The sequence below is a fragment of the Arachis hypogaea genome, chromosome 20 (genome assembly GCF_003086295.3).
Source record: "Arachis hypogaea cultivar Tifrunner chromosome 20, arahy.Tifrunner.gnm2.J5K5, whole genome shotgun sequence".
Classification (NCBI taxonomy): domain Eukaryota; kingdom Viridiplantae; phylum Streptophyta; class Magnoliopsida; order Fabales; family Fabaceae; genus Arachis; species Arachis hypogaea.
The window spans coordinates 94,303,586-94,316,537 of NC_092055.1; the positions used below are offsets into that span (position 1 = coordinate 94,303,586).

General features: G+C 42.0%; 1 non-coding gene across 1 annotated transcript; it reads left to right on the forward strand.

Moving 5' to 3' along the window:
• Positions 1 to 12,464: 12,464 nt before the first annotated feature.
• Positions 12,465 to 12,572, forward strand: LOC112787414 (small nucleolar RNA R71). Its single transcript, XR_003194829.1, has one exon. It is a non-coding gene; the product is annotated as a small nucleolar RNA R71 (small nucleolar RNA).
• The last annotated feature ends 380 nt before the right edge of the window (positions 12,573 to 12,952 follow it).

A 12,952-nucleotide genomic window follows, 5' to 3' on the forward strand; every position in this document is an offset into this window, starting at 1 on the left:
GAGAATGATGATGAGCGTCACATAATCATCACATTCATCATGTTCTTGGGTGCGAATGGATATCTTAGAGAAGGAATAAGCTTGAATTGAATAGAAAAATAGTAGTACTTTGTATTAATTCATGAGGAACAGCAGAGCTCCACACCTTAATCTATGGAGTATAGAAACTCTATCGTTGAAAATACATAAGTGATAAGGTCCAGGCATGGCTGAATGGCCAGCCCCCAAAACGTGATCAAAGGATCAAAAGATAATCCAAAGATGTAAATACAATAGTAAAAAGTCCTATTTATGCTAAACTAGTTACTAAGGTTTACAGAAATGAGTAAATGATGCAGAAATCCACTTCCGGGGCCCACTTGGTGTGTGCTTGGGCTGAGCATTGAGCTTTACACGTGTAGAGGCTTCTCTTGGAGTTGAACGCCAGTTTGTAACCTGTTTCTGGCGTTTAACTCCACTTTGCAACCTGTTTCTGGCGTTTAACTCCAGAATACAGCATGGAATTGGCGTTGAACGCCAGTTTGCATCATCTAAACTCGGACAAAGTATGGACTATTATATATTGCTGGAAAGCCCTGGATGTCTACTTTCCAACAGAATTGAGAGCGCGCCATTTGGAGTTCTGTAGCTCCATAAAATCCACTTTGAGTGCAGGGAGGTCAGAATCCAGCAGCATATGCAGTCCTTCTTCAACCTCTGAATCTGATTTTTGCTCAAGTCCCTCAATTTCAGCCAGAAAATACCTGAAATCACAGAAAAACACACAAACTCATAGTAAAGTCCAGAAATGTGATTTTTATTTAAAAACTAATAAAAATATACTAAAAACTAACTAAATTATACTGAAAACTATGTAAAAATAATGCCAAAAAGCGTATAAATTATCCTATCATCAATGCCCCAAAATGACTCAGAAAAGCCATCATCAATCCTACTCGGAAGACCATTCCTGAAGACCTCAAAGTTCAAATTGGATGCTTTTTCAGGAACATACTCTTTTGAAATAGATGGCCGAGTAGTAATCTTCAATCTGAATGGAGCTATAAAGCATCCTCCGGAGGATCATTCTATCCTCCAGTGTGACATCATAGATGAAACCATGGCTGAAGTTCACCAGGAGGAATTTGAAGAGAGGTACATAGGACGAGGTCCAAGTGTGGGGACATTCTCAGAGGACAATGAAAGTGCTTTACCATTATTACCAGCTCCAGACACCTCAGAGCCTGACCATGAGCAGAAGTTAGAATTAAAACCCCTCCCTCCATACCTCAAATATGCTTACCTTGAGGACAAGCAGAAGTTTCCAGTTATCATTGCAAGGAAACTCACTTCTCAACAAGAAGAGCAGTTACTTAGTGTGCTGAGGAGGCACAAGAAGGCAATTGGTTGGAGTTTGGCAGACATAGTAGGCATCAACCCTCAAATTTGTGAGCACATAATATTTTTAGAAGAGGGAGCAAAGCCTGTCCGTCAACCCCAGAGAAGACTGAACCCCACTATCTTAGAGGTTGTCAAAAAGGAAGTGACCAGACTACTGGAGGCAGATATCATCTACCCATCTCAGACAGTGAATGGGTAAGCCCAGTACAAGTGGTGCCCAAGAAGTCTGGAGTCACTACAGTGAAGAATGAGCATGGAGAGCTCATGGCAACCAGAGTTCAGAATGCCTGGAGGGTCTGCATTGACTACAGACACCTAAACCAGGCCACTTGTAAGGATCACTATCCTTTTCCATTCATTGATCAAATGCTGGATCGCCTGTCAGGTAAATCACATGATTGTTTTTTAGATGGTTACACAGGCTATTTCCAGATTCATATAGCTCCTGAAGATAAAGAAAAGACCACTTTTACATGTTCTTTTGGGACTTATGCTTACAAGAGAATGCCCTTTGGCTTGTGCAATGCACCGGCTACTTTTCAAAGGTGCATGATGAGTCTTTTCTCTAATCTTATTGAGGACTGTATGGAGGTTTTTATGGATGATTTTAGTGTATATGGTGACTCTTTTACTCTTTGCTTGGATAGTTTATCTAGAGTGTTAGATAGATATGTCAATACAAACCTTGTATTGAATTTTGAAAGATGTCACTTTATGGTCAAACAAGGGATCGTACTAGGACATGTTGTGTCTAATACTGGCATTTCTGTAGATCCAGCAAAGGTGGATGTTATTTCTAGTTTACCTTACCCCTCTTCTGTGAGGGAAGTCCGTTCGTTCCTTGGCCATGCAGATTTTTACAGAAGATTCATTAAGGACTTCAGTAAGGTAGCTCTTCCCTTATCCAGACTACTGCAGAAAGATATTGAGTTCGAGTTCAGTGAAGATTGCAAACAAGCGTTTGATAAGCTGAAGACCGCCCTGACTCAAGCTCCAATTGTGAGAGGACCAGACTGGAGCCAGCCATTTGAAATACTGTGCGATGCTTCCACCCATGCAGTAGGTGCAGCACTGGCTCAGCGTGAAGGTAAGGACCCCTTTGTAATTGCTTATGCGTCTAAAACTTTAGATGCCGCTCAGTCTAATTATACTACTACTAAGAAAGAGCTTCTTGCTATTGTTTTTTCTCTGGATAAATTCCGAGCCTATTTACTTGGTACGAAAGTAGTAGTGTACTCAGATCACGCAGCTCTAAAGTATCTATTAGCTAAAAAGAAATCCAAACCAAGGCTTATACATTGGATACTGCTACTACAAGAATTTGATTTAGAAATTAAGGATAGGAGTGGTAACCAGAATTTAGTGGTAGACCATTTGAGTCGCCTTGAGCACATTAAGCATGACTCCACTCCTATAGCTGATAATTTCCCATTTGATAACCTGCAAGCAGTATATGAGGTAGTCCCTTGGTATGCACCTGTAGCTAATTATCTAGTTAGCCGCACTTTTCCTCCAAACTTTACTAAGCATCAAAGAGACAAGCTGAAAAGCGAGTTTAAATATTATATATGGAATGACCCATATTTATGGAGATGTGGCGCTGACCAGGTAATTAGACGATGTGTGCCTCAATCAGAATTCCAGTCCATCTTAGAGGCCTGCCACTCATCTGAGAGTGGAGGACATTTTGGCCCTCAAAGAACAACTAGAAAAATCTTAGACTGTGGATTCTGGTGGCCTACTCTTTTTAGAGACGCTGCTGAATTTTATAAATCTTGTTTTCCATGCAAAAAATTTGGTAATATATCCATGAGGGATGAGATGCCTCAACAAATTAAGCTTTTCTGTGAAGTTTTTGATGTTTGGGGCATTGACTTCATGTGTCCATTTCCAAATTCTAATGGTTACTTTTATATATTGTTAGTTGTGGATTACGTTTCCAAATGGGTAGAAGCAATTCCTACCCGCACTGATGATGCTAGCACTGTTGTTTCCTTTGTTAGAAACCACATTATTTGTCGCTTTGGATCCCCACGAGAAATCGTGAGCGATTAAGGCACCCATTTTTGTAACAGGAGACTAACAGGATTAATGAAGAAGCATGGGATAATTCATAAAGTTGCAACCGCCTACCATCCTCAGACTAATGGGCAAGCCGAGGTGTCAAACAGAGAGATAAAGCGTATATTGCAGAAGATAATCAAACCTCATAGGAGAGACTGGAGCACCAGGCTACAAGATGCACTTTGGGCATATAGAACAGCATACAAGACACCCATTGGGATGAGTCCTTTCCGCTTAGTTTATGGAAAAGCCTACCATCTCCCAATTGAAGTAGAGCACAAAGCCTTTTGGGCAGTAAAGGAATGCAATATGGGATTTGAAACAGCCGGAGCTGAGAGGAAGTTACAACTGCAAGAATTAGAAAGCCTTCGCCTGGAAGCTTATGAGAACTCATGGTTGTACAAGGAAAAGATGAAGGATGTACATGATAAGCACATCAAGAGAAGAAAGTTCCAACCTGAGGACTTAGTCCTCCTTTACAAATCTAGACTGAGGCTCATGCCAGGCAAGTTGAGATCAAGATGGGAAGGTCCATATAGAGTAGAGAAGGCTGAGCCGTACGGAGTTTTTCACCTAAGTCACCCTTCAAGCTCTGAACTCATCAAAGTTAATGGACATCGTTTGAAGCTCTACCATGGCAAGAAGATGAAGAAAAACAATGAGCTCGAGATCTTCCTCTTGGAGGATCCACACATAGCCAAAGATTGAGCTAGTGGAGCGTCCAACTTACAGACGTTAAAGCAAAGTGCTAGGTGGGAGACAACCCACCATGGTATGATCGTTCTTTTCTTTATTCTTAGTTTTTTTTTCCAATAACTCTTTTCCTTATTCGTCCATTTAGCTTGGATCTACATTTGCATATTTTTATTTTAAAAAAAAAAAACAAAATTTTCATGCCACGCGACCGCATCAATGACGCGTCCGCGTCGCAGGTGGCTCAGAAAGAATAAGAGAGCGAACAGAGAGTCACGCAGGAGTGTGGCTGGAGGCGTGCCTTTGGCACAAATCACCCCACGCGACCGCGTCACCGACGCGTCCGCGTCATGTGGGAACATTGGCCTCCCACGCGACCGCGTCACCCACGCGGCCGCGTGACCTGAAAATCGACATGAAAAGGGTGCATAGCCGAAAGTTATGCTGGAGTGGTGCTGGACTAGCGCTAGACGCACAGCCCTTACCACGCGAACGCATGCCTCACGTGTCTGCATCATATCCCAATATTGGCCACTCACGCGGTCGCGTGACCCACGCGATCGCGTCACCCAAAATTTGGCAAATTAAGATTTTGAATAGAGAGTTGTGCGAGCGCGAGGCTGCCCTCGCGCCAGTAGCATAAAACGTGTCACGTGACCGCGTGACCGACGCGACCGCGTCAATCCGAATAAGCGCAATTCGTGCGAACGCGTCACCCACGCGTCCGCGTCGCTTGCGCCGCACAGCTTACCCTGATTTGCCAAATATCTTATCTTTCTTCTCCCCAAATCCTATTTTCTCTTTTCCCTCCTTATTTCTTCCTTCTTCCTTCTTCCTTCTTCCTTCTTTCTCACTTTCTACTTTCTCACCACCATTAACAAGGTTTTTCTTTTTCCTTCCTTACTTTTCCATTATCTTTCTTATTTTTATGTTTTCTTCTTTTCTTTTCTTTTTACTTTCATTATTCATATTTTCTTTTTCTTTCTTCTTCTTTTTCTTTTAATTGGTGTTAGAAATTTAATTGAGTCATTATTTCTCATTATATGCTTGTGGATTGTTGCAAAATTGTTTGGAAATTATATATTACTTTTTCAAGGGTTGCTTGCATGTTCAAATTATTATTTTCAATAGTTTATTCATCATGCATGCTATGTGTTTGTGAAAAAGCCCATATGGCATTATGCATTTTCTACATTATTCTATTCTACTATTCAATGCTTGCTTTTCATAAATTCCCTTTACTATTTTATTAATTTAATTTAATTGTCAATACAAACGTGATGGTTAGTTTGTTATGAGTGATAACATATTTAACAAATTAAATGCTTGATCTATGCTACTCATGCCTTTGCCTGCATGCCAATAAACACCTTGCATTTAATTGTCATCAAATGCACTTGCTATATTTCCATTGATGAACTTTTCACATGTAGTCATGACCATGTGTTAACGACATCCTCTTTACCGTGCATTGATTATCACTTATACCATCCTCTTCCTTGCTCTATCTCTTTGAATCCATGTTACTTTCTTTTTTCCTTTTCAGGATGGCCACCAAGAAAGGAAAAGAGAAAGCTACTCCCAAACCACCAGCAAGAAGAGGAACAAAAGAGCATTAGTGGCAGAACCTTCTTCAACTGCAGTCAAACCCTCAACAAAAAGAATTAAGAGTATTATAAAGGTTGATGAAAAAGAAAAAGCCTTCCCAGCAAAGGACACTGCGCGATTTTCCAATCGCAACTGTGAGCAGATGTTCCCTATCCTGGTAGGACGGAGCTACAACAACGAATACCTTCTTATCCTCCCGCCCAATATTGCTACCTTTGTTGAGCCGCAAATTGAACGAACACAATGGGGTTTCCTCCAGAGACAGCCAAGGCAGGTTAATCTTTCTTGGGTAGTTGAGTTCTACTCTAATTTCTGCCTGCCAACCCTGCAGTCTGTCTATGTACGTCAGAAGCCAGTCCCCATTACAAAAGAGGCCATTCAACAAGCTCTAGATCTTCCCCCTGCTCCAGAAGGATTGGACGCCTTTCAAGAAGCCTCACTCAAGCGCCAGATGTACCAATTTGACTAGGACGCCGTTCTCAGAGTTATCACACTACCTGGCAGCAGAAGGATCTACGGATACTACCGTTCCCGTCTTAAGGGAATATCGGCTTCAGCACTTACCTTGGAGGCTCGTGTATGGGCACAGATCATGTCCCACTACGTCTTTCCGAGCACCCACGAGTCCTCCTTCACTGCAGACATGGCCGTTCTACTATGGTGCATCCTTACAGACCAGCCTCTGAACCTACCAAGACACATCCGAAATGTCATGGGACACGTACAGATTGTGGGCAACTTACCTTTTCCCGCCTTGGTCTCAGATCTCGTCTCAGCAGCCGGAGTCTCCTACAGAGCTGGGGACACCAAAGCCATGCTTCCACGGGATGATCAGTACATCCCTAACGGGAAATATATTAGACTCCCAGCAGCCACTACTAGCCAGCCTACAGAACTGGTTGAGGACATCCCTCCATCAGCACCACAAGTACCTACAACAAACCAACTGCTCCATCAGATACTTAAAAAGTTGGATCGGCAGGAACAGAAAGCAAAGCTAAGAGAGCGCCGTAACAAGCGCCGATTCACATACCTTAAGGAGCTGATTATGGGAAAATTTAAGGACTCAGACACCCCGGACTCCACTTTCTTTACCAGCACAGGGAGCCATGACGGTCCCGACTGTGGAGATACTGCTACCAGCCCACCCTTGTTCCTGACAGATGGCACCGAGGATGGTGCAAAGCTGGTGCACGAAATTATGATCTCTGGTAATGGCTCCAAAGACTTGGTGCTCTAATCTCAATTCATGATTTGTCACAACTTCGATACAACTAACCAGCAAGTGCACTGGGTCGTCCAAGTAATACCTTACGTGAGTAAGGGTCGAATCCCACGGAGATTGTTGGTATGAAGCAAGCTATGGTCACCTTGTAAATCTCAGTCAGGCAGATATAAAGTGATAATGGTGTTTTCGAATTTAATATAATAAAATAGGGATAGAAATACTTATGTAATTCATTAGTAGGAATTTCAGATAAGCGAATGGAGATGCTTTCGTTCCTCTGAACCTCTGCTTTCCTGCTATCTTCATCCAATCAGTCTTACTCCTTTCCATGGCTGGCTTTATGCAAGGGCATCACCGTTGTCAGTGGCTACATCCCCTCCTCTCAGTGAATAATATGCTCACGCACCCTGTCACGGCACGGCTATTCATCTGTCGGTTCCCGATCATCCTGGAATAGGATTCACCCTCCTTTTGCGTCTGTCACTAACGCCCAGCACTCGCGAGTTTGAAGCTCGTCACAGTCATTCAATCATTGAATCCTACTCAGAATACCACAGACAAGGTTTAGACCTTCCGGATTCTCTTGAATGCCGCCATCATTCTAGCTTACGCCACGAAGATTCTGGTTAGGAGATCTAAGAGATATTCATTCTAGCTTTATTTCATGTAGAACGGAGGTGTTTGTCAGGCACGTGTTCGTAGGGGAGATGGTGATGAGCGTCACACATAATCATCACCTTCATCACGTTCTTGGGTGCGAATGGATATCTTAGAAGCGAAATAAGAAGAATTGAATAGAAAACAGAAGTACTTTGCATTAATCTTTGAGGAACAGCAGAGCTCCACACCTTAATCTATGGAGTGTAGAAACTCTACCGTTAAAAATACATAAGTGAAGGTCCAGGCATGGCCGAGATGGCCAGCCCCCTAAAGCGTGATCAAAGGATCATAAGGTAATCCAAAGATGCCTAATACAATAGTAAGAGGTCCTATTTATAATAAACTAGCTACTAGGGTTTACATGAGTAAGTATTTGATGTATAAATCCACTTCCGGGGCCCACTTGGTGTGTGTTTGGGCTGAGCTTAAGTGTTGCACGTGCAGAGGCCATTTGTGGAGTTGAACGCCAGTTTTTGTGCCAGTTTGGGCGTTCAACTCTGGTTTTGGATCCTTTTCTGGCGCTGGACGCCAAATTTGGGTAGAAAGCTGGCGTTAAACGCCAGTTTACGTCGTCAATTCTTGGCCAAAGTATGGACTATTATATATTGCTGGAAAGCCCTGGATGTCTACTTTCCAACGCAATTAGAAGCGCGCCATTTCGAGTTTTGTAGCTCCATAAAATCCACTTTGAGTGCAGGGAGGTCAGAATCCAACAGCATCAGTAGTCCTTTTTCAACCTCTGAATCTGATTTCTGCTCAAGTCCCTCAATTTCAGCCAGAAAATACCTGAAATCACAGAAAAACACACAAACTCATAGTAAAGTCCAGAAATGTGAATTTAACACAAAATCTATTAAAAACATCCCTAAAAGTAACTAGATCCTACTAAAAACATACTAAAAACAATGTCAAAAAGCGTATAAATTATCCGCTCATCACAACACCAAACTTAAATTGTTGCTTGTCCCCAAGCAACTAAAAATCAAAATAGGATAAAAAAAATAGAATATACTATAAATTCCAAACTATCAATGAAACAGAGCTTCAATCATATGAGCGGGACTTATAGCTTTTTGCCTCTTGAATAGTTTTGGCATCTCACTTTATCCATTGAGGTTCAGAATGATTGACATCTATAGGAACTCAGAGTTCAGATAGTGTTATTGATTCTCCTAGTTCAGTATGATGATTCTTGAACACAGCTATTTTATGAGTCTTGGCCGTGGCCCTAAGCACTTTGTTTTCCAGTATTACCACCGGATACATAAATGCCACAGACACATAATTGGGTGAACCTTTTCAGATTGTGACTCAGCTTTGCTAAAGTCCCCAATTAGAGGTGTCTAGGGTTCTTAAGCACACTCTTTTTTTGCTTTGGACCTTGACTTTAACCGCTCAGTCTCAAGTTTTCACTTGACACCTGCACGCCACAAGCACATGGTTAGGGACAACTTGGTTTAGCCGCTTAGACCAGGATTTTATTCCTTTAGGCCCTCCTATCCACTGATGCTCAAAGCCTTGGGATCCTTTTTATTTGCCCTTGCCTTTTGGTTTTAAGGGTTATTGGCTTTTTGCTCTTGCCTCTTGGTTTTAAGAGCTTTTGGCTTTTTCTGCTTGCTTTTTCTTTTTCTTTCTATTTTTTTTTTCGCCTATTTTTTTTTTCTATTTTTTTTCTGCAAGCTTTGTTCTTTGCTGCTTTTTCTTGCTTCAAGAATTATTTTTATGATTTTTTAGATTATCAAATAACATGTCTCCTAGTCATCATTCTTTCAAGAGCCAACATATTTAACATTCTTAAACAACAACTTCAAAAGACATATGCACTGTTCAAGCATACATTCAGAAAACAAGAAGCATTGTCACCACATCAATATAATTAAACTAAGTTCAAGGATAAATTCAAAACTCATGTACTTCTTGTTCTTTTGATTTAAAACATTTTTTTTAAGAGAGGTGATAGATTCATAGGGCATTTATAACTTTAAGACATAGTTACTACTACTAATGATCATGTAATGAAGACACAAACATAGATAAGCACATAACATAGAAAATGAAAAACAGAGAAAGTAAGAACAAGGAATGAGTCCACCTTAGTGATGTCCTTGAGCTCTTCTATGTCTCTTCCTTGTCTTTGCTGCTCCTTCTTCATTGCTTTTAGATCTTCTCTGATTTCATGAAGGATGATGGAGTGCTCTTGATGTTCCACCCTTAGTTGCTTCCAATAATTGTGTGGAAGAAAATGTATCCCCTGAGGTATCTCAGGGATCTCTTGATTTGCAGTCAAATGTTCTACCACTGAGCTATAGACCCTTGATGGAAGCTTTTGTCTTCCCTTTCCTCTTTCTAGAGGCTTCTCTGGCCTTAGGTGCCATCAATGGTTATGGAAAAAACAAAAAAGCTATGCTTTTTACCACACCAAACTTAGAATGTTGCTCGCCCTCGAGCAAAAGAAGAAAGAATAGAAGAATAAGAAGAAGATATGGAGGAGATGGAGGGAGATGTGTATTCGGCCATATGGGTGGGATTGGGTGGGAAAGAGATGTTGAATTTTGAAGGAAAGTGGGTGTTTGGATGTGAGTGGTAAAGAGTTAATAGGGAAGAGTGTTTATTGGGAATAGAGGATGATTGAGAAGAGAGAAGAGAGTGAGTGGAGGTAGGTGGGGATCCTGTGGGGTCCACAGATCTTGAGGTGTCAAGGCATTTACATCCCTGCACCAATTTAGGCATGCAAAATGCCCTTGCACACAACTCTGGGCGTTCAGCGCTAGGTTGGTGCCCATTTTGGGCGTTCAACGCCCATTTGCTGCCATTTCTGGCGTTGAACGCCAGAACCATGCTTGTTCTGGGCGTTCAGCGCCAGGATGCTCCCATTCTGGGCGTCCAGCGCCAGAACTATGCTCTGTTCTGGCGTTTGAACGCCAGCCAGATGCTCCTCCAGGGTGTGATTTTTCTTCTACTGTTTTTGATTCCGTTTTTGAATTTTTTGTTTATTTTGTGACTCCACATGATCATGAACCTAAGAAAACATGAAAAACAATAAAAATAAGAATTAGATAAACATTGGGTTGCCTCCCAACAAGCGCTTCTTTAATGTCAATAGCTTGACAGTGGGCTCTCATGGAGCCTCACAGATGTGCAGAGCTTTGTTGAGACTCTCCAACACCAAACTTAGAGTTTGGATATGGGAGTTCAACACCAAACTTAGAGTTTGGTTGTGGCCTCCTAACACCAAACTTAGAGTTTGACTGTGGGGGCTCTGGTTGACTCTGCTTGGAGAGAAGCTTTTTCTGCTTCCTCCCCATGGTTGCAGAGGGAGATCCTTGAGTTTTAAACACAAGGGAGTTCTCATTCCATTGAAGGAATATTTTACCTTTGTCAACATCAATCACAGCTCTTGCTGTGGCCAGGAAAGGTCTTCCTAGGATGATGGATTCATCCTCTTCCTTTCCAGTATCCAGGACTATGAAATCAGCAGGGATGTAAAGGCCTTCAACCTTTACTAACACGTCCTCTACTTGTCCATAAGCCTGTTTTCTAGAGCTGTCTGCCATCTCTAATGAGATTTTAGCAGCTTGCACCCCATAGATTCCCAGTTTCTCTATTACAGAGAGGGGCATGAGGTTTATTCCTGAACCAAGGTCACACAGAGCCTTAAAGATCATGGTGCCTATGGTACAGGGTATTATGAACTTTCCAGGATCCTGTCTCTTCTGAGGCAATGTCAGTTGATCCAGATCACTTAGTTCATTGATGAACAAGGGAGGTTCAACTTCCCAAGTATCAATGCCAAATAATTTGGCATTCAGCTTCATGATTGCACCAAGAAACTTGGCAGTTTGCTCTTCAGTAACATTCTCATTCTCTTCAGAAGAGGAATATTCATTAGAGCTCATGAAGGGCATAAGGAGGTTCAATGGGATCTCTATGGTCTATAGATGGGCCTCAGAGTCCTTTGGTTCCTCAGAGGGAAGCTCCTTATTAATCACTGGACGTCCCAGGAGGTCTTCCTCCTTGGGATTCACGTCCTCTCCTCTCCTCACAGGTTCGGCCATGGCGCTTATGTCAATGGCCTTGCACTCTCCTTTTGGGTTCTCTTCTGTATTGCTTGGGAGAGTACTAGGAGGGATTTCAGTGATCCTTTTGCTCAGCTGGCCCACTTGTGCTTCCAGATTTCTAATGGAAGACCTTGTTTCATTCATGAAACTTACTGTGGCCTTAGATAGATCAGAGACTAAATTTGCTAAGTTAAAAGCATTTTGTTCAGAGTTCTCTGTCTGGTGCTGAGTTGATGATGGAAAAGGCTTGCTATTGCTAAACCTGTTTCTTCCACCATTATTAAAGCCTTGTTGGGGCTTTTGATCCTTCCATGAGAAATTTGGATGATTTTTCCATGTTGAGTTATAGGTGTTTCCATAAGGTTCACCTAAGTAATTTACCTCTGCTATTGCAGGGTTCTCAGGATCATAGGCTTCTTCTTCAGAAGATGCCTCTTGAGTACTGTTGGATGCAGCTTGCATTCCATGCAGACTCTGAGAGATCATATTGACTGAGAGATCATATTGACTTGCTGAGTCAATATTTTGTTCTGAGCCAATATGGCATTCAGAGTATCAACTTCAAGAACTCCCTTCTTCATAGGCGTCCCATTACTCACAGGATTCCTTTCAGAAGTGTACATGAACTGGTTATTAGCAACCATGTCAATGAGTTCTTGAGCTTCTGCAGGCGTTTTCTTTAGGTGAATGGATCCACCTGCAGAGGTGTCCAGTGACATCTTTGATAGCTCAGATAAACCATCATAGAATATATCCAGGATGGTCCATTCTGAAAGCATGTCAGAAGGACACTTTTTGGTCAACTGTTTGTATCTTTCCCAAGCTTCATAGAGGGATTCACCTTCTTTCTGTCTGAAGGTTTGAACATCAGCTCTAAGCTTGCTCAGCTTTTGAGGAGGAAAGTACTTGGCTAAGAAAGCCGTGACCAGCTTATCCCAAGAGTTCAGGCTGTCTTTGGGTTGAGAATCCAACCATAATCTAGCTCTGTCTCTTACAGCAAAAGGGAAAAGCATGAGCCTGTAGACTTCAGGATCTACTCCATTAGTCTTTACAGTATCACATATCTACAAGAATTCAGTTAAGAACTGAAAAGGATCTTCAGATGGAAGTCCATGAAAGTTGCAGTTCTGCTGCATCAGAGAAACTAATTGAGGTTTCAGCTCAAAGTTGTTTGCTCCAATGGCAGGAATGGAGATGCTTCTTCCATGTAAATTGGAATTAGGTGCAGTAAAGTCACCAAGCATCTTCCTTACATTATTAT